The 23,263-nt window shown below is 39.1% G+C and overlaps 1 long non-coding RNA gene across 1 annotated transcript; it reads left to right on the top strand.

The window, feature by feature from the left end:
• The first annotated feature begins 7,940 nt into the window (after positions 1-7,940).
• On the top strand, positions 7,941-9,778 carry LOC140529076 (uncharacterized). The gene is made up of 2 exons (XR_011975411.1): positions 7,941-8,102; positions 9,572-9,778. It is a non-coding gene; the product is annotated as an uncharacterized lncRNA (long non-coding RNA).
• Positions 9,779-23,263: the final 13,485 nt, after the last annotated feature.

Raw genomic sequence — 23,263 nt, 5'->3', positions numbered from 1 at the left:
TGATCCTGAGTGATTGGAAGAATGGTAGCATTATCAACAGACATTGGCAAGTTGGAAGGAAGGGCAGGTTTAGTAAAGAAGAAGATGGATTCTGTTCTGCATATATTGGGCTTAAGGCTGACATAAATGTCTCTATATTCCAGCCTGCACACACTGTTCAATGACTGTGCTACTCCAAAATGGTGGCTCATTGAGTGGTCTCCTTTATCTCATTCAACAGTGAAGAAGCAGGACTCTTAATAACTGATCCTGGATATTGCCATCCTAACTGTCAGGACTCATTTGCTGTGTGTGTGTGTGTGTGTGTGTGTGTGTGTGTGTGTGTGTGTGTGTGTGTGTGTGTGTGTATGTTCAGATGGATTTGTTATCTCATAAATTCAAGATTTTCTTCCAATGATACAGATTGCAATCCATCCATGCCTACCCATTCTGCTTGTTCCTAGTACAGAACTGCATTGAATTGGTGAGTTGGGAAGGAACTCAGAGCTCATCTTGCTCAACTTATACACAAAAGGAATCACCCATGCCAAATGATATACCCAACAAATGGTCCTTTAGCCTGAGCTGGAAAGCCACCAAGGAAGTGGAACATGCCACTTCTCAAGTAAGTCCAGTCCACTTTGGTAGTTTCAATATTTAGGAGGTTACCCCCACCCCGATATAGTGTCCAAATTTGTCTCTTCACATTTCACCTAATTCTGCCAGTGGAGCCAAACAGAACAAGTATAGACCTTCTTCCACAAGACAGCAATTTAAGTATTTGAGCCATCATCACACCTTCTAAGTCTTTTCTTCTACAAGCTAAATGTCCAGTTCCTCTAGGATCCTGCTGATCCTCCTAAGACATGAGCTTAAGGACCTTCCTCACCCTTATTGCCTCCTCTCAAAATTCTCAAATTTAATCAATGTCTTTATTCAATTATGACACCCAGAAATGAACAGAGAACTTGAGATCTGACATGGACATAATACAGTGGGACCACCACCTCCCTGTTCCTGAAAGCTGTTCCTCTCTTTATGCAGCCCAAGATCAAATTAGCTTTTTAGGTGACCACCATCACACTACTGAATCATATTGAGTTGACAGTCCATTCATCTCAGTAGGTTCCTTTCAGAACAATGGTTGTCTGTCTCCCCCATCTAACACTTGTGCAAATGATTTCTGTAGCTAAAGAGTCTACATTTATTGCTATTGAATTTCATCTTATTAGATTTAGCCTAATATTCTACCCTATCAAGATCCTTTTTGATGTTAACTTTGTCATCCACTGTTAGTTTTCCCTCCCAGTTTTGTATGATTTGCAATGATGAACATTCCACCTCTGCCTTTACCCAAGTCATAGATAAAAAATGTTGAATGGCACAGAAACAAGAACAAATAACAGGTTACCCCCTGCCACATTGACATTGAACTATATTTTGAGTTTATACATTCATTTGCATTGTGACCCAATTTATATCTTTCCATCTTCTCTCCAAGAATATTTTATATACTTTGCTAAAATCTAGGCAAATTCTGTTCACAACCTTCTCCTTCATTTACTAATTTAGTAATACTATCAAAAAAATAAAATAGGATCAGGTTGGTGTGCCTAGTTCATGATCAAGCCAGACTGACCTTTTGTAATCACCACTTCTTTTTCTAGATCTTTGTCAGTCATTTTTTTAATGATCTGCTCTAGAACTTTCCCAGGAATAAAAATCAAGCTCATTAGATTACGGTTTGCAAAGTTTTTTTCTCCTAGAGATTTAAGGACATTTGGGGGTTCCTAAATTCTAGGAAGTATTGACAAAGTCTGTTGAATAGCCTACTTCCTTTTCTGATCATACATGTTCAATAATATATTTTAATCAATTTATCATAGAAGATAGTACTAGGAACATACATGTTTCAGACTACTTATTCCTGCCATGTATCTTTTTAAAATTGTCCTTTGGCTTATTGGGAATTTTAATTATTACACAGTCACAATATTTTGTAGTTCATAGCCATATTGGGCTATGGGAAAGCATTGGTAAAAAGAGTTGGACTTTTTCAGCAGGAAGCAGAAAACACTGAATAATTTCCTAGATAAAGTCCAATTCTTTCTTCTTCATCTATTCAGTTCTCTAGCTCACTTCTACCTGTGTGGGCTATTAAGGCTCTAGATCCTGGTGGATTAATTTAATATGGGTACATCGCTTAGCTTTGTCTTAGTATTCTATTTCTGGGCAAAACTGAATGAGACATGGTCTTTATCTTGCGTTTCCCTGTTGCTTCTGAATCATAGGTTCCAGAACTAATTGTATGGCTGATGGGAAAGGAAGAGAATGAAGTTAGGGAGGCAGAAACTAAGCAGACTCCCATTTCATGATGTCTAGTGATTGTTACCAACAAGAACAGTCTCAGTTTACAGTTCCCTTTATAAAAGCCCTATCATTTTTTAATGCTGGATGAATAAATAATGATAAAAGGCACTTAACATGTTAATGGAGCATTAACTATCTCTGAAACACAGCTGAATTCCGGCAGAAGTCTAAACAATTTTACCCATAAACATAGATCAAGCTTCTTTATACTCACCATCACTGGATAGAATATTCAATGAAGTAAAATAATGGTGGGCCCAATTTAAAATTAATTGCTCCTAACTGCACTTGTAAGGCCTCATTTCTTATGCCCATGTATCTATGCTGCCAGAAGAGACATGAGGGATGATGACGGGACAGCCCTGCTGCAGTTTCTGAAAATAATTATAAGCCATTTGCATCACCTAGTCCATTTGCCCTCACATCAGGAAGATTTGGTGGTGAAAAGGAAATTTTGTGTGCTTTCAGGGAGCCCTTTGGGGCCTTTAACTGGTTCCAGCCTGTTAGCCATGTGATAAAGAGGGCCCTTTCTTCACTGCTGTTAAGTTAGAACTGGGATTTGTTCAAAGGCACCAACCAGTCAAAGGGAATTTTTTGGCTCTGGTTTCTTCTTGCCTGACTGAGGTCAAAAGGCAGAGAATGCTGTAAACTTCTGAGTGAGGAGAGAGGTTTCAGGCCTTTTCCTCTTCTGACAAGGGCTACTGCTAGCCATGTGGTTCATGAATACCTGATTCTTCTTTACTTCTGCTTTTTTCAAGTCCATTCTTGCCTGGTTTAGGTGAAGGTATTATATTGGTGACAGCTATGACTTTTGTGAATTTTGAAAGGTCAGAATGGTAGTCTAGGGGCCAGAAAACATGCTTGGATTTGAGACACAAGACTCCCAGGAGCCTGAGTCCATGATGGGTTTTGTAGCTAGTCAAGATGATATAAAGGATAAAGTCCCTAGCAACCTGTTTGACCCAGCACAGATAGAGGAACTCAAGAGACAACTGTAGCAGTTAATCTTTGGAAGTGAGCTTGGTTGGGTGAATGCTATGAAGACACTGCTTTAAATTCAGCCTCTATCTTCCCCAGAGATTGAGGTGGTATAAAGGAGAATGTTTCTCCCCAGGACCCCATTAAGTTTTAGGGTGAAGGAGAATGTTTGTACTTTTGATCTTTGTTACATTTTTTGCAATAACTATTCCTTTGTAAAAAAACTAATTGACATTAAAATAAAATACTATGTTATGAAACACTTCTTCAGTTAAAGTCCTATTCTGTTGTTTCAGTTTTTTACCCCAACATAGAGAGTCAAATGTGACTTCATTGGTTCAATGGAATTGGGTTGCTAATTATAATCAGTCAATGCTAATTATAAATCAGGGAAATAAGGGCAGTGAGGTGGTGCTGTAGACAGAGCACCAGGAAGACTTGAATTCAAATCTGGATTCAAACACTTACAAGTTGTGTGACTCTGGGCAAGTCACTTAATTCTATTTGCCTCAGTTTCCTCATCTGCCAAGAAACCTCCAAATAGGGTCATGAAGAGTCAGACATGACTGAAACACAACTGAACAATGACAACAATGGGGGAAATACACTGAAGTGGAGACTCAAGCCAATCACGAGACATGGGATATCCTAGAATCCTGAGGTGAGATGTAGCTGGCTTTACTCTGTGTGTCTGGGGCAGGGGGATGTGAGAGAGCAAATATAGAACATTGATACACTGGAATCATACCTAGCATGATGAAATGCCTACACTATGAAAGGCATATGAGAACTGAAACTCACTGAGAAAACAATAGCTTTACAGATCCCATCTTATGCTCTCTATAGGTCATGTACTCATTGAGTATAATAGGTGGAATATTTGCACTTTTATATAATTTTTTCCTGTTTTTCTTTTTTTGCCTCAAGACAGTCAAATATAATTTCAACATACAGTAAAAGGGTTTTTTAAATTTTGTTTCCAGTACTTCACATTTAAATAAAATATATTATTTCTATTATTTCAACCTTCATTGTCATTCTCTCACTAACAAGTAATGAATTCAGGTTTTGCACAGCTCTGATTTGTGACAGAGAGGGTTCTTGCAGCCTATAGTCATACCAAAGCAGTATTTTGCATCCCAAGAAATCCTGCTACCTGTCATCATTCTAAGGACAAGAAAAACATAGGTGGTATATTTCAGCAATCGCTGCTTCCTGGGAGACTGAGGCTTGTGGATTTCTTGAGCTTAAAAGTTCTGGGCTACAGTTCCAGTGTCTGTACTAAGGTCATGAACAAGATGAGTTGCTGGGAGTATTGGGGGAGAGGGAAGAGGGATCACCACCTAAAGAGGAATAAGGCAGTCCAGGTTTGAAATGGAGCAGGTCAAAGTTTCTATGCCAGTTAGAGTGGGAAAGGTGCTAAGAGTGGCCCCTTTATTTCCAACCTGGGTGAGAGCGGGAAATCCAGTCCTTAAAACACATGCTCACACACATAAAATAGCGCCAAGCTAGCTGACCATGGGGCTTTGTGATAGTCACTGATACTATCTGATGATTTCCAGTAAATAATTTTTGTTGCTATTTTTCGTCAATGATAATGATGTTCAGCAACACTTTGTACTTCCTGGCATATCATCTGACCTTGGTTCTTCTCCCAGTCTCAACTATAAATTCTTTTTTGCAAGAGCAATAAGGCATTGCGACCAAGGATCTCCTCGGGGATTACTGTGCTCCTTGGGCCTTTGGCCTCACGTTTCAGAGCCTTGACTTAAAGCACAGTCTAATTGACCAGAAATGCATTTTCTCTCATGTCCTGTTGCTTCAGTGGAAGTGGTGTACAGCATTTCCCCCAGTAAGCAATGTAGTCATATCCCTCTCTTCCGACCATTCAATTACATCTAAAAATCTCTTTCCACTGAATCCACTGGGCATATGTACATATATGTCTCTTCTACTGTTGAAGAAGTAACCTTAGGGTAAACTGGCATACTTCAGGGTCCTGGGAAAGGCAAACTAAGAAAAGAGTAACTCAGACTGAGATTACGGGTCACCTAGCCTGAGTGAGTATTTTCTCACTCAAAATACCAAGAAATTCTGTGAGTCTAGCCATACAAATGGTGCTTTAACTGCTCAGGGAGGCTTCACATAGAGCTGAAAGGAATCTGATTACATCTTTCAATATACCTATCTCCCTGCATCTATACAGGACGAAAACAAATTTATCCACACTTCATTCATTTACCTAGCTCAGGATAAATTCTTTCTTTTCTCTAATTTGTTTATGTGGTGCATTTTTTTTTCTGAAATACTTCATTGTTTATCCAGAACCCAGGCAAGACTTGCATTCTGTCTCCCCAAACACACAGAATTTTTGCCCTGGAAGGAGCTGGGATGGGCAGAAGCCACTTATGTAAGGTTAAAAAAAAAAAAAACCCCCTCCATGTTATGGAACATTTCTTCCTAAAAAATCCTCTCCTTATGTCTCAAGATAGTATGAAGGTGACCTTTGTTAAAATAGGTCAAACACCTTGAAGATGTATAGCAGGGTTTAGTATTGAGATTTGGTGTAGGATTGTGAAAGGGGAATTTTCTATGGAAATCTTGCTTATAATAGATAATAGAGAAGTAGCCTACATTATAAAGATAGTCTACATTAAATTTAATAAATGTTTAATCTTAAGGCTATCTAAAAGGATACTATCCTCGTTGATTGGCTGAGTACTTCACTTTTGAAAAAAAGATTGGATCTTAAGATCGCTGTGTGGGAAACTAGTTCTGACCAGATACTAAGGAAGATAAAGAGAATAAGGAAAAAAAAGAGGAGATGATCAAACAAGTGAAAATGGGGGTTTGTAGGGCGTGGGAGAGAAGAAGTGTTAGGACCTCCAAGTACTAGAAATTTCCATGCCCAAAGGCATGTTAATGACTAATTATGTATGTATAGAAGGGAACTAAGGAAAGGATGGGGGTAGGGTAACCTAGAGGTGCTTGGGGAGGCCCATAACAGTATACATTTTGTCAGGAGTCACAAAGTTGAGACAGTCAAGCAACAAGCTTGAAATAAAATAAAATAAATATTAAAATAAAAATTTACCATGTGCTCAGCACTGAGTATAAAAATATAAAAGTGAAATTGTCATGACCTCAGAGAGTTTACTTTCTATCAGATAAGTCTATATTTACATATCCAAGAGTGTTCTTGCTGATCAGTTCCTTTTATGAGTAACACACTGAAAGAGGAATAAAATTCTCTCCAAACCTTACAACATAAAACCTTCCAGGCACTTCGCACTAATTAAAATGGCCATTAGGTGATTATTCATTTATTCATTTTTTTTTTTATTGGCTTCAGGAACTCCTGGAATCCTAGAAGGTGTACGTTTGGAAGCTGCAGAGAGGAGATGGGGGGGAGCACTGTCTCCTGGTTGACATTATTACTCACAGAGAATCAACAACTGAAAAAGTCCCTTTAGTGTATTAGGGGCAAGACTGTACCCTTCTCTTGAACCATCTTTGGGTGGTGAGCTTCTCCCAATATAAGTTGGTCTTTGAAGGATGGATACTAGTTTTCAAGTTATTTCTAGCTTGGTTGAACTTGTCAGAGCTTCTACTCTGCCCTCATTGCCTTTGAGAACTCAGTCTTGCTAATATTCCATCATCCACTCCCCCCACATAATGGCTTCATTTGTACAGAGTGTATACTATATAGTCCATATTGTATGTAATTTAATGGTACAGATGATAAGTGCCAGAAGGAAGAGGTCATTGTCTTGGACAACCCTAAGGTAGTCTTTTGAACATTCTTGTTCAACTAGAAGACTCCTGCTGCATTCCCTTTGACTTTTTGGTGAAGTAAATAAGGAGGAATGGTTATGTGGAGATGTGAACATCCTTTAATGTAATCACAATTTTTGTAAAGCCCTTTCAAAAAATGTAATTTTTTTCAAATCATCGTTTTTCCTGCCAGAAAAAAATCTTTCTGTTTTCTTCTATTTGAATTGAATTACAGGTTTGAGCTTTTCTCCTGATCTATACCTTACAGTGTTGTGGGGGAAAAAAATATACATTTAATTGTTTCCACAGCAATCAGCTAAGTTCATCAGCTTTCTCGTATGGTCTGACTTCTTTTAAAAGAGGACCTTTCCTCCTACAAATATTTAAAGAGACTGCACTGTGCAGTCTAAGTGATTTTCAAGGTTAATTTTTATTCTACTCAATTTTGCCATATGTGCTGACTTTAGAACCTAGCCCTTGTGTAAAATGTGACTCCGCTGAAAACGTATATTTGACTATGGTAATTGTGTATTGCTATTACTTTAAATGTCTGCCTTATTTTTTTTCCTTTCAAAGAGTTGTAATTTCAAGAGATACTCTCTATTTGGGGATCATTATATTTAGGTCAGTAGGACTGAAACAAGATGAATCTGTTATTCTCTACATTAGTGACCTATTATAGCCTACTTACCTAAATTAATCTTTTGTTAAAGAAGTCATAGTGTATGATCTCAGCCCTTTGGGTATGAACATCTCTTGAATTCTCATGCCTGGAATGTTCTCACTCCTCAACTATGACTCTTAGAATCCCTGTCTCCCTTCAGGAAGCTGAAGGCCTATCTGCTGCAGGAGGACTTTCCTGGTCTCCCCAGATAGTGGTGTCTTCGAATCTAAGGCTATCTTGTATCTACTTCATAAGTACCTTTTTTGTACTCATGTAGAAACACGTTGTGTTCCTCATTAGAATGGGGGCAGACACCATTTTCACTTTTTCCTCAGGGGTAAGTACAGTGCCTGGCACACAGTAAGTGCTTAATAGATGGTTATTGGTTGGTTAATTGATTGGAGGGGAACCCTTCCCCCCTCAGCTTTGTAGTCAGTCTGAGTAATGCCAAATGTAACTGGCTTGTTCAAGATAGAGGAGACATTAAGAACTGAATTCCTCTTCCCCATATTTGCTGACTAGGTTTTCACTTCAGTGATTTGTCAATGGGTTTGCTCAGAAGTCTGTCTTTGGGAAACCGTACTATCTTGCCTCTGGACTTACAACAATGTGTCCAAATCAATTTATCCTTTCCCTAGGTCCTTTGGGTTTTAATATCCTTCTCTGTAGGACAGAGAATGGTAACCTCTTCTTTCATCATTAAGTATTATGAAACTCATAGAATTCTGGGAATGAAAGGGAATTTCAAAGGTCATTGAATCCTGAGCACTTAATAAATGCTTACTGACTGATTGACTGACTCTGTTTCTTAGACGGGAGGAAAATGAGGGAAAAGATAGATAAAGCATTTCTTAAGTACTTTACCTCATGCCAGGCACAGTGGTAAGTGCTAGGGATACAAATAAAATCAAACAAGAAAATCCCTGTCCTCAGGCAGCCTATGGGAAGACAACTGAAAAGGGGTGGGGGTGGAGAGGTCAAAAGAGTAGGTAGAGGCTAGGAGGACACAGTGAGGAGACAGGTAGTGGCAGTAGTCCAGCAAGTCTAGTTCCCAGCAAGATAAAGGAAAAGGTTCATTTATGCCTTCAGAGGCATTAGAGCCCGAGCTGTGACCATCTCAACTAAGCTGGAAAGACTTTGAGTATGGTCTTGGGGTTAAACTGTATTTGTTATCTGATAACCAGCATAATTAAGTATAAAGAATGAGGCTCGTAATCATTAAGTTAGTCACTAAATGATAAATATTCGGCCAGGAAACTCATGGAAACCATTACCAAAGAAATGGTTCTGAATTGCTACAGTGGGCTATAACTGGAGAAGTGGTCTTGAAGGGAGGGCGATCTGGCCAAGGAGCCAATGAGAAGATAATTGACTATTCAGCTTCTTTATTGACAAAGCCTGCCCAACCTCAGAGCACTGAGGCCTCTCAGCCAGCCTTTCTCGTCTGCTCGCAGAGATGCAACCTCATCACTTCAGGCCCACACTGTGGCTGTGGTGGTCTGGCTTCCCTCTGAAATTACCTTTTGTCTCTGTATACCTTATGTGTACACAGATGTTTTGCTGTTGTCTCCCCCATTAGAGGATGAGCTCCTTCGGGGCAGTCTGTGTTTCGGCTTTTCTTTGCCTCTGCAGGGCCTATCACAACACCATAGAACAGTACCTGGCATACACTAAGTGCTTAATAAATACTTCTTCATTGACTGGCTTCTTCAGGGATTCCCTTAAGGAGAGATCTGGATCTTTCCTTCTCTCACAGACCTGTTGGCCCAGGTCTGATTAACCTCTCATTTCCTTGTTCTTCCCCAGGGCATGAATTGGAGTCTCTGTGCTTTCCTTTGTTGCAACTGACTTACCATACTTAACCTTTCTTCCTTCACTTTCCGCTGGCCTCGGTGTGCATTGAACCAAATGGACCCAAAGATTAGGAATCCAAAAAGCCAAAGCCAGACGTTCTGCTTCTCAGAGACAAGACCACAAGCAAAATGTCAATGGAACAGCTATGATGGTTTATAATACTATGCCTGGGGTCTCTCTATTCAACCTCTTCATGCTTACTACGCTACAATCAAAGGTTCTTGCCCCCTCCTGTTTCCCTCATTGACCCACCTAATCCCACCCTCTCTTCTAACTCAGAGTAGACCTGGGAGCAGTTTAGCCATCATCAATAGAAATCCAAATGAAAGCCTCTCTCCCCTCATCCTACCTCTCCAGAACTCTAAGGCCCCTGAGGTGTTTTCATTAGCCCTGTGGTAAATATTAATGAGACTACATTAGGTCCCAAGTGCCCCTTGCCCTTTTCCCTTTGTCCATAGGTGTTTATCCTCCTCCTCCTGTCCTTCTCCCCCCTCCCCAACCTCTCACCAAAGCTTAGCTCAGCTTGGCTCCACTGCATTGTTCTCTGGACTAATGAAGCCTTTTGGGCCTGGATGCTGAACTCTGTTCTCCACTTTTGTTTAGTGTCAGACCTCCCTCTCCTCATGGAGCCAAAGTGAGCCTAAGGCTGCTGGCAGGAAGTAAATTTGGTGGGTTGTCAACCTAGCCATGTGGATGCAATTAAAACCTCACCCGGTGTGCATCAACCCAGCCTAAAGCAGCCAGTATGTGGTGACAGGCTACCCAGGGAGGGAGGAGACAAGCTGAGGAGGCTTCACGCTAACCTGATGGAATGGGATAGGAAAAAAAAATGATGTCACTTTGTTCTACATCCATCTGGAGGTGGAGGTCACCATGTCAGCTTGGAAGCTTCCTGACTAAGAAATTGCCATGGAAACTACTCTGGCCTACTTCCTTTGGAGATAGCCTCTGGCCCTTCTCCCTCAGTTTGAGTTCCCTATTGAACACATTTTCTTTATATAAAGTGAGTGATGTTAGACACTTGCTACAGAATACAAGGGACAAACCTCATGAGATCTGTGCCCGGAACAGGCAAAGAGGACAGGGGATAAATCTGGTCATTTGTGGGTGGGGCATAACTAGAAAATTAAGCTTAGTGGGAGAGAGATCTAGCCAAGGAAAAGTGGGTGGAGCCAGTGAGGAGATAATTGATCAGAGAGGGGAGATCTACAAAAGGTAAAAATCTTAGATCTATGAAGTCTCAAATAGGTATGACTAATGAGAGAAAGTGGAGGAGAGAGAATGAAGAATGGGACCTAGCAAAGGACAAAATGTGTTAACAAGAGGTATTTGGAGAGTTGTCCCATGTGGGAGAATATCCAAGATTGTTCTGCCCAATCCAGGATGTTTGCTTATCTAACCTTTTAGGAAGGGCCAGTTCCTTTACCTCAGTTTTCCTCAGTCTTTGTGGCCCTTATGGTAAAAGCCTTTCCCACTTTTTTTTTTTACTCACTTTCCTCTTCTCAGTATTGATTATGTGACTTTACTATCATTAATGCTGGGAACTGTCTAAAAAGCAGAGCCATAACTAGCACAGGGCGAATGCGGCTTGGACCCAGAGCACTGAGATGGAGGGAATAGGCATCCTCCCTGGGATGTTCTCTTCTCCCTTGGGAGGGCAGGTTTTCACAATCTTTCATCCCTACAGCCTTTCCTTAAACTTCCTATCAATTTCCTCCGGAAGGACAGGGTGTCATTTCCCTTGTGGGATCCTCTGAAGGACAGGTTACCCACCCCTTCCTTCTCAATGATTACACCTATTCCCATAGGTGTATCCTATATTCCTATACGTATCATGCCCCACAATTGAATTTGCCATAGTTTTGACTGAGTTGTTAGGAAGGTACAATTCTAGTTGTTGGGGACTTAAATATCATTACCTATTATTATTGAAAGCGATCTTCTTAAAGGGGAAAAAAAGATTTGTCTTCAAGAAACTTAAAATCAGGATAAGTTTTTGTTAAATGAATGGATTAATGAATTAGTTCTTCTTGATGGGAATGATAGCAGATCTTGGCCCTTGGAGAGCTTCATTCTTTCAAATTAATTGAGTACCTCTTACATGCCTGGCACTGTATTAGGTGCTATGGGAGATACAAAAGAAATTAATGAAGTGACTTGTCTGGGATGCTTTAAGAAATTATCAGCTGTGGTATAGATTGTGACAGAATACCATTGTGCTATAAGAAATGATGAGCAAGATGGTTTCAGAAAAACCTGAGAAAACTTATATGAAGTGATTCAAAGTGAAGTGAGCGGAACCAGGACAACGTGGTGCACAGAAACAGAAATATTGTACTATGGTCAATTGTGAATAACTTAGCTATTCTCAGCAATACAGTGCTCCAATACAATACTACAATTCTATAATTCAATTCCAAAGGACTTATGATGAAAAATGCTGTCTACCTCTAGAGAGAAAACTAATGGAGTCTGAAGGCAGATTGAAGCATACTTTTATCACTGTATTTTTCTTGCTTTTTTTTCCTTTTTGTACCATGGCTATTATGGAAAAATGTTGTGCATGATTTCACATGTATAATTGGTATAACATTTCTTGTCTTCTCAATGGGTAGGGAAGGGGCAAGAAGGAGGGAAAGAATTTGGAACTCAAATAATATTTTAACTTTTAAGAATTTAAAAAGAAATTATTATTCTATTTAAATTATTACTTTTCTGCATGTCATAATATACTCAAAATGGCAAGGCAACAAGAATATTAAAAGTCATACCATTAAAAAATATCCCCCCAAAAAAACTTGTGCTGAGCACTGGGGATACAAAGAAAGGAAAAAGATAGTCCCTGCTCATGAGAAACTCACAGCCTAATGGGGGAGATAACATGCAAATAACTATGGTCAAGGAACCATGGACAGTATCAGTAGGAAATAATCAACAGTGGGAAAGCACTAGAATTAAGAGGGATTTGGACAGGTTTCCTGAAGAAAATGAGATTTGAACTGGAATTTAAAGGAATCTGGGGAGACTAGGAGGTACAAGTGAGGAAGGAGAACACTTCTCCAATGAAAGACAGCTAGAGGAAATGCCCAGAGAAATAAATGTCTTATTTCAAGAACAGCAAGGAAGCCAGTGTTGATGAATTCAAGAATATGTAGGGCAGGGAGGAAGTTAATTACTGAAAAGTGGGGGTGGGGTGGGAGACCCTAAGAGAGAGACTAAAACTTGGAGACCTTTTGACTTAAAGATCCCATTGCTAGTAATATACCCCCAAAGAAGTCCAAGAAAGACAGGCCATACTGAATATTTATAGTAGCATTTTTTGTTGTTGTTGTAGCAAAGAACTGGAAGTAAAGCAGATGCCCATCAATAGGGAATGGAAACATTTTATTATTATTAATTATTAAATTATTATTAATAAAATAATTTAAAAATTGTGACAAATGAATGTAATGGAAAACTATTGTACTATAAGAAATAATGACTATAAGGAGAAGCATGAAAATATTTACATGAATAGATGCAAAGTGAAGTAATCAGAACCAAGAAAACAACATACCCAATGACTACAATAAAGAGTAACAGAACAATTATAGCTAAAAACAAAACCAAAACTGAATACTATGTAATTATAATGACCAAGTTTGGTCCTGAACAAGATTTGAGAAAATACACTTCATTTTGTATTTGTTCATATGAGTTTTCCAAGCTTCTCTTTGTTCATGTTCATTGTTTCTTACAGAATAACTGTATTCTATTACATTGGTGTGCCACAATTTTTTTAGCCATTTCCCCCAATCTGCTTTATTCTTCTTCTTTGCTACAATAACAACAGTAGCAACAACAAAATATTGCTCTAAACATTTTAGTGAGACCTTTCTTTCTTTGACTTCTTTGATGTCTTTCTCAGGTTCAACCAAGGAATCTCTGGGAGTAGAACAAGGCTTTCACTATGTTTAATCAATGTGTTGATTAGATTTTTAAAAACTACTCCCCATCCCTTCCCATCCACCTCCACCTATATTTTCATTCTTTGTTACAGAAAAATAGCTCTCTGGGTCGTAGGGATGTATTTGGAAGTGAGTGTGATGGATAAACAAGAGATATCGAAACAAATTTTAAAAAGAAATTGCCAGTTGATAAAAAACCTCAGGTTACTAATTTCTCTTTTTATGAAATAACATTGTCACTGAAATTACTTAATCTTATGGTTCTATAGGTCTTTCTATAAATGACACTGGTTGCAGCAGTTTCAAACTCTCCACGACCCCATTTGGAGTTTCCTTGGCAAAGACACAGGAGTAGTTTGCCATTTCCTTCTCCATCTCATTTTACAGATGAGGAAACTGAGGTTTAGTGACACAGCTTGTTAAGTGTCTGAGGATGCATTTGGACTCAATAAGTTTGAGTTTTTCCTGATTTCCAGATCATTGCTCTATCTACTTTGCTGCCTAACAGAGAGAGACTAACTTAGGTAATTTAGAAGTGTGTTTTTTGAGCTGAAAATTAAAAAAAACAAACAAACAAATAACCCTTCACATGGCATATTTGATTGCTTATAAGAAAGCTCCACACCAGATTGGAATTTTTTCCCCAGATATTTTTTCCCCAGATGCTAATAATCTCACTTGAGATATAGAGACAGAAAATAAAGTGAATTTAGTGAGCTTTTGGCTTGGCTGTATTTTTTTTCACTTCACAGTGGTGGACTGTGTCTTACTTGAAGGGTTTTACAATGTTTTTGTAATACTTTCCCCCTCCTGAGCTCCTAAATTTGCTTAATTTATGCCTGAGTTCTCTTGAGTCCTTTTATTCCAACCTCCTGATTTTTCCCCACCCCCACTCAATGAGAAGGTACATTCGGGGGCAGCTAGGTGGTGTAGTGGTGGATAGAGTACAGAATTTGGCTTCAGAAAGGCCTGAGTTCAAATATGACCTCAGAGGCATGCTCGCTTCATAATCCAGGACAAGTCATTTAACTTGAGGTCATCCTAGCTGTGAGAGTACAATAATATCACCTTCCCCACAGGGGTGCTGTGAAGACTGATTAGGACAACATATGTAAGATGTTTGGCAAACTTTTTTTCTTCTTTTTTAAATGCATAAAGACCCCCCCCCCCCAAAAAAAAAATTTCCATGTATACAGCACAACACAAAAAAGAGGATTCCCTATAAAACTACAAATTTACATTTCATATGGTTTAATGCTTTTGAAGAACCATATTGGTATTACACATTGTTTTCAAAGTTACTCTGTTCTCTGTGCTTCCTTCTAAATTTTCTTTTATTCTCTGCTGTGAATTTTTTCTATTTTTTCCTTCCCTCCCCCGCTGCCCTAGAGAAGGCTACCATTAGATACATATGTGTATGTGTTTGTATGTATGTATAACCATACGACACATACTTCTATTTATCAGTTCTTTCTCTGCAAACTTAAAAGCACTACATAAATCCTAGCTATTATTGTTATTACTGTAACTGGAAGAGGAAAGGTTCTTGAGACTGGGAAAATGCACAGGGTTCCCAAGGAGACCCTGGGACCTAGAGAAGGGGGGACCTTTACCCTTCACCCTTCAAATGGCTAAGACCTAGGAGTCACTCCTAGCAGTTTCTGCTGATGTCACAGGGAGACTCTTTCATTCGTGAATGTTCACGTTTACTAGCATTTGATGCTAAAATGAGCATTGGAAAGTAATGTGTAGAAGCACTGTTTTGGTATAGGTAATAATTAGCAACAGTTCTCAAAATCAGTCGTCTTCGGACCCCTTTATACTCTTAAAAATTATGGAGAACTCCATCCCCAAGAGGTTTTGTTCATGTGGGTCCCATCTAGTAATATTTACTCTATTAGAAATTAAAACTGATACATTTTAAATTATTTATTCACTTACAAATAATAAATCAATTACCATAAATATGAATAACATTTTATAAAAAATATTTTTTATTTTCATTTTTCATGTGTAAAATATTTACATTTTATGCAAAAAATTGTTTTTCAGTCCTTTCCAAGGAAATTCAGTGAGGAGACTGGCAATGTCTTACATAATTTTTAAAATCTCTTTAATGTCTGGCTTAATAGAAGACAGCTGGGGTCTCATGTCTGCTCCTGCATTCAATCTGTTGCATTTATGTTGTTTTGACTGAAGTATATGAAGAAAATCAGCCTCACAGATATATAGTTGGAAGGGGGGAAGTATTCTAATAGATAAATAACATCTTAGTATTTTGATGAAAATAGTTTTGACCCCACAGACCTCCTGAAAGCTTCTCAGGGACCCCTATCGGTCTTTGGACCATACTTTGAGAAATATGTTTCTTTGGCTTGTATGCACAATTTTAGTTCCTGGGAATCCTAAAGAGAACATCACATTTTCATGTGACTAAATCACCATGGTAAAGTGGAAAAGCACTCCAAACTTATAATCAGCTAAGCAGAGTTTGGCTCCCAGCTGTTATATTTTTTTTCAGCTATCTGAACTTGAGCAATTTACTTTGCTGAAGTGCTAGTTTCCTTACCTGTAAAAGGGGACAGTAAACCCTGTATTAGGGGCAGATAGGTGGTGTAGTGTGTATAGACTGCTGAGCCTAGAGTGAGTCCAAATCCAGCCTTAGAAACTTATGAGCTGTGTGACCCTGGGCAAGTCACGTAATCTTTTTGGTGTCATTTTCTTCATCTGTAAAAGGAGATGGAGAAGGAAATGGCAAAACACTCCAGTATCTTTGCCAAGAAACCCCAAATGAGATCATGAAAAGTTGGACATGACTGTAACAACTGAACAACCACAACAAAAATTTATTTGACAGGCTTGTCATCGTTATTAAATGAGATAAAACATTAAATGTGCTCTGCAAATCCTCAAGTTACATAAATGTAAACTATTATCATCTCCTGAAAGCAAGGTACAGCTAAAGTAGCATCCTATAACTCCCTAACCTTTCAGTATATGAAGGATGAGGATGACAGGAAGATCCTCACATTTGGCTTGTTTTAAGTAAATTTTTACATCTCTTCCCTAATTCCCTTCACTAACAAAGAAAAACAGTTGAGCAAAAACAACCCAAATGACTGCATCTCAGAATAAATGCAATGGTCTGCCTCTGTACTTGGTTGCATTATTTGATCTTCATGATCCAAATTGTTTATTATAAATGGTGAGGTCAACTTCCTGTCAGTGATCTTTTCATTTACATCATTGTTGTTATTGTGTATATTCTTCTTCTGGTTTAGTTTATTTCCCTCAGTATTAGCTCATTCCCATCTTTCCCATGTTTCTCTGAATTCCTCATTATTTGTCATTTCTTTCTGCAAAATAATATTCCATTATGTTCCTACCCCTCAATTTGTTTAGCCCTTCCCCAATTGATGGGTGCTTACTTTTTTTCCAGTTCTTTGTTAACATGAAAAGTGTTCCTATGATTATTTCTGGTATTTATGAGATCTTTGTTGTCTGTTTTAGACCTCCTTGGGAATGTCGACACTTTTTTTTTTGGTACCTAATGTGATAGCTACAACCCACAGTGTGAAGTAATTGTCCCTCCTATTCCCTGTTCTCGTGAGGGAACCCACTGGAACCCCAAGACCCAAGAAATTCAGCTAGTGCTCTGTTAGTAAGTAGTATGCGGCAACTATAATGCTAAATCTGTGCTTGACTCTTCAAATGCTGAGTGAAACCTTGTCTACTCTGAATCTAAGAGCTTCCAGGAAATCCACTCACAAGCTGCTATAGATAAGCTTTGGAATTCAAATCTGGTTTGTATTTCTCAACCCATCTTCTAAATGACTGAAGTTTCTCTGTTTAAGACTCTGCTTTTGGTTTCAACCTAATACCCCTTGAGTATGTGATGACAGATTGCTTTGGATCTGTTAATCACAATGATAAGGATTGGGGCTCCCAGATTACTTGGCACCTCTGCTTTAGGTCCCCAAGGCAAGTCCCAAGCAAAATTGTCAAGGAGAAGTTTGTCCTTGGAATTAGCAGTCTCTCCCTAAACTCTTAGGGATGTGATTCCTCCCTTCTCCCCACCCCCAGATTCTCAGGGTCTAAATCTTCTATTAGGAAAGAACACATGTATTTGCTTAAGAACCTCAGAATCGGAATTTGCAGGATCAGAATTAGAACCTCAGTGATCATGTAGTCCAAATAGAAATCCCTTCTCTAACATTTCAGCAAGGGTTCATCAGTCACTATTTGAAGAACTCAGGGATTGGGTATTCACTACTAATTATTCAGTGGTCTCATTGATCAGTTCAGCCTATGGGAGATAGAGACCCAATGAAATGTTGCTGTTGTTCAGCTGTGTCCAACTTTTTATGACCCCATTTGGAATTTTCTTGGCACAGATACTGGAGCGCTTTGCCATTTCCTTCTCTAGCTCATTTTATAGAAGAGGAAACTGAGGTAAACAGGTTCAATGACTTACCTAGGGTTACGCAGCTACTAAGTGTCTGAGGCTGGATTTGAATTTATGTTTTCCTGAATCCAGGTCCCTTGCCCTATCTATAGAGCTGCCTAAATCACTTAACTTCCAGCTGCCCCAGGCAATTCTGTAAATTACAGACTGAGGTGCTGATTTGCCCAAAGGGCATAATTTCCATACTTGAAACTCCCTGTACTCCAGGAATCTCAAGGTCAGATTCACACCTAGCATCCCTTCGGTCTCCCTGCCCCCAATCCTATGGAGTGAATTTCTAATTGTAGAATCTCAGGCATCAAGTACAAAATGAGGGCTCCAAGCACTTGACCTCAGAAATCATACCATTGAACTAATTTGTCTACTGGGGAAGCAGATCACTGTTGGACCACTTTATTTTTTAATAAAGTCAGCCTAGCTGGTCTTCACTACAGAAAATAATCTTGATTTTTTTAAAAAATTGCTTGTCTTATCTACCTTTTCTTCCCCATAGGAAATATCATTTGGGTGGTTTTAAAGCTGGAATTACTGAGTTTGGTATCAGTCTTGTTGCTAATAACACTTCAGAATCAATCATTCACAAGATTTATCCCTTTATTCATTTGTTGAGTATTTGTCATATGTTGACTTTCCATCCTAGGCTACACCACAGAGAGTACATACTGTGTTAGGTGCTGATTGAACAGAGGTATCAGAAATACTTGCTCTCAAGGAACTTAAGAGAAATCTCTATAACCCAAGAAAAGCCTTGGAATCCCTGGCCCTCTTTAAACCACTAAGTTTGATCTTTTCAGCAAGCATCTGTCCTTGGATGGAGCTGTTTCCCAAGACATTTCTAAAGAAATATCCCGTGGATATTTCCCTGAAGAAGCTCTTTCCCACCTCTTAGCCTTAGGGAAGGACTTTGTCCTAGGCAGACCTCCCCAAACCCTTCTTCTCTCTTCATGGGCTCAGCATCCCCATGGCTGCATTTGGGCTGCATTTGCAGTTTGCTGACACAACACAGCTGAAGTTAGTCAAGGCCCAGGCAGGAGCTCATGCCAAATGTCTGACACTGGCTCCATTCCCACATATTCCTTAGAATCAAAGCAACATGACATACTGGATAAATCAGAGCAGGAGTATTTTCTCCCGAGGTCAGCTTGTGGAGATGGTCATTAAAATGTCAGTCTTCTGGGTGATAACAGCTCTAGCAAGACTTCAAATGTTTAAAGTTGCAATTCCAATTGATTCCCACAGAGCACTAGCTAGGTCTCTGGAAATTAGCAGGGAGGTGGGGAAGGGAGGGGAGAGAGCCAGCCTTTCCACCTCCCCCCACAGCATTTCCCCTTGTATTTACATGCAGAATTTAAATTGAGGAGACCCCTCCCAATTTCCAGTTCCAAAATTCCTGAGCCCACCCACACTATTTCCCTCTGCCGTTGCTCTTGGCCATCCCTGAACCTCAGAGGGTGGAGGTCCAGTTTATAAAGGTGTTTGCTGAGGAGCAAGACATGGGGAGGAGGGTAAATCTACTAAGCAATGGGAGGCTGGAGAGCTAGAAAGCGTATGCCTTGCCTGGATTAGGCATGTAGTATGACTACTAGACCTTGTCCTCTTAAAAAATTTGGCCAACTAGTGATTCAAAAAGTCTTCCTTTAGAAGCACACAGCCCCACTCCCCTTTCCTACACACACTCCCTTTGCCCCAGAATTAAGCCTATGCATCATTCACACTCTTGTGTCAATTGTTATAATCAGATCAACACCCCGATGAGAGGTATTGGTGTAAATCTTGGGGTGATTTTGAAACAAAATACACAACATCAGGAGGGATAGTGGAAAGCTGGGGTACCAGGGAGGAACATATCCTTCTTTGTAATTTTGCTCTTTTCACTGAGACATAATGGAAACAGCTCTGGTATGAAGAAAGAGGCTATCTGCACGCAGAGAAGGAACTGATAAACAGAAATAGTATGGAATAATTGCACACATATATACTTATTTGTGTCTGTTAACCATCTTTTGGGAGAAGAAAAAAGATTTATATGATAATTTTGTTATATGTTTGAAAGGAATAGAAAGTTGTACATAGTAGATTTACAGTTTCATATGAAATCATCTTTTTTATTGTACTGTTATGGAAATGCTTGTTTTATTCCATAAATTAAAAATAAAATAAATTATCAAAAAGAACATTTTTAGCTGTAAGGCCCTAAAAAAAGGTCACTTTTCTTCTTTTGACTTCAGTTATCTCATTTCAAAAAGTGGGAATAATTATATTTGTACTCTCTGAGGAAAGCATTATTTAAATGTAAGTTGTTATTTAATAATGATTATAACTAGTATTTTTAGAGTGTTTTAAGATTTGCAAAGCACTTTGCAGATGTCTCATTTGATCCCCACAATATAAACCTGGAAAGTGGGAACTATTAGCATCTCCATTTAATAAATAAGGAAACTGAGGCAGAAAGAGATTAAATGACTTGCAGAGTCACATCGCTATTAAATGCCTGAAGCTGGATTTGAACTCATTTCTTCCTGATTCTAGATTCATTGTTCTAACTTCTGAGTTAGCAACTTTCTCCAGTCATAATAGGGTAGGTACCTTTAAAATTATCTTTGGAGCTCTCTTATTTATACATAGTTTGCACTATGTTAATTTCCACTTCTTTACGTGTTTCTAGATAAGTGTTTTGCAACTTTTTAATGAATCTTTTATTCCAGTTTTTCCCTAGATAAACTCCTTAATGCAGATGGCCGCCCAGTTTTTCCAAATTTCCACAATTCTGTTTGTTATCCATCTCACTTATTTGGCATTTATCCCATAGAAATTAACCTGTTACTTTTGGCTTACAAATGTATCCATTTTCCCAATTAGATGAACATTTTAAACGTGTTTAGATTCCCTCTTTTAACTTCCCTCACAGCTCCTAGCAGAAAGCCTTATCCTGAGTTGGGAGTCAGTGGTTGATTGAGTGATGAACGATTTCTAGTTCTTTACCAACACCTCTAAGAGGCCCAACACTGTGCTTTACATACAGTGAGTTAAAGGAAGAAAACCATACATAATGTAGATGAGAGTCATGTCAACTGCCTAACAGGAAGAAGAGGAAACTCTTTGTGGATCTCGTTCCAGTTGGAGCCATTTGGAGCCCAGGGAGTTTTATTTGATTAAAGAAATGACCAGTTTCCCTGAATATTATGAAATAAAAATCACTTTTCTCTTCTTGAGTGTGAGCTCTGTATAGGAGAGAAGACAAGACAAGAAGTCAGGAGACATAGATTCTAGACCTACCTCTAATACAACCTACCAATGGGATTTTTGGACAACTCACTTTCCTACAGATGTTCCCCCATTTGTAAAATGAGAGGATGATCTCAAAGGTTTCTTCACACTCCAAAGTGCATAAATCATAGGAAGGGACCTTAGAAGTCAGCTCATTGCTAGAGCAACCCCTTCATTTTTGCAGACGAGGAAACTCAGTCCCAGAGAGGTTAAGAGTAATAGCCCAATGACACACAAGTTGGAAGTGGTAGAGCCGGAATTTAATAATAGCTAACATGTATATAGTGCTTACTATATGTGCCATAGGGGCAGCTAATGGAGCATGAGAGTGCCACACAGACTCATCTTCCTCAGTTCAAATCTGGCCTCAGATATTTACTAGCTGTGGGACCCTGGGCAAGTCACTTAATCCTGTTTGCTTTAGTTTCTCCACGAGTAAAATGAGTTGGAGAAGGAAATAGAAAACCACTCCAGCATATCTGCCAAGAAAACTCTAAATGGGGTCATGAAGAGTTGGACACAACTGAAACGAATGAACAACAACAACAGACGGGTCAGACACTGTGCCAAGTGCTTTGCAATTATTATCTCATCTGATCCTCACCACAACCATTGGGAGGATCATTGTGAAGAGGCAGGTGCTATTGCTATCATCGTTTTATAGATGAGGAAACTGAGGCAGAGATGACTTGCCCAAGGTCCACAGATAGTAAGCGTCTGAGGCTGGATTTGAACTTAGGTGTTCCTGACTCTAAACCCAGCAGTCTTTCCACTCCATCACACTGTCCCCTACCAAACTCTTCATTCATTTGTATAAATCTTGTCAGTCAATCTTGATTATCCACTTTGTGGATCATTCTCCCATATTTTCAATCCTGAATTTCAGCTTTTTTTTTCTCATCTAAGTAAATGAGTAAAAAAAAAAAAAGTAAGCAACTACTATGTGCTTAGCACTGGCCTTTTTATCTTATTCTACATTACACATATTAACACGTCACATGTGTATGTGTTAGTCCTTCATTGATGAAGAAGACCATGCCATCAGAGAAATGATGACATGACTTGCACTTGCATGGATCACTAGCCTCACTTCTCCTCCAGAGCCATCTGAATCCAGTGACCAGATATTCATCAGGATGACTGGAGATGACCCAGGATGAGGCAATTGCGGTCTATACATCATATAGTCTATACATCAAAATGACAGATTGACCGTCTTAACTTACTGGACAGAGTTTTGGATCAGGAGTCAGAAAGAACTGAGTTCTAATCAGCATCAGACACTTCCTAGCTGTGTGACTTTGGGCAAGTCACATCAACCTCTGTCTGCCTCAGTTTCTTCAACTATAGGGATAATAATAACACCTACCTCAGAGGGTTGTTGGGAAGATCAGATAATATTTGTAAATCATTTAGCATAGTCCCTGACACATAGTGGGCACTTGATAAATTCTCATTTCTTTCCCTTTTGGTTCCATTTACATAGATGCTTATTTAATTATGTCCTCATTGAAGATTAGTGTATATGCATGTATATATGTATAAATAAGTTGAGATTGTTTTCTCTCACTTCTCTGATTTCCCCTCAAATAAATGAAGACTGTTATCACGTCTTTGCTAAGTATTCTCATCTCCAAGCTAAATATCCCCATTTCTCTTAGCCAATTCTTAATATGTTGCTTTGAAGACTCCTTACCATGTTTGCCACCCTCTGAAAGAAGTCCAGTTGGTAAATATTTTTCCTTCTATGTGGGCTCCCAAATTGAAGATAGCTGACCCTTCCCCCCATTCTTTCTTCTCCTCCTTTTCCTTCTTCTTTTCCTTCCTCTTTCTCTGACAATTAAAGGTACCTCTTGTTCCTTAACCATTGCCATAATATGCTGTGGGGTGGTGGCAGTGTTGTAGTGCCAACAAAGTTGAACTCTAGGCCCAAATTGACAACTGTTCACACATTAGACTCTTGGA

This window comes from Notamacropus eugenii, chromosome 2 (assembly GCF_028372415.1).
Source record: "Notamacropus eugenii isolate mMacEug1 chromosome 2, mMacEug1.pri_v2, whole genome shotgun sequence".
Lineage (NCBI taxonomy): Eukaryota > Metazoa > Chordata > Mammalia > Diprotodontia > Macropodidae > Notamacropus > Notamacropus eugenii.
Note: the sequence above shows the minus strand (reverse complement) of the source record. Positions and strands in the feature narration are given on the sequence as shown.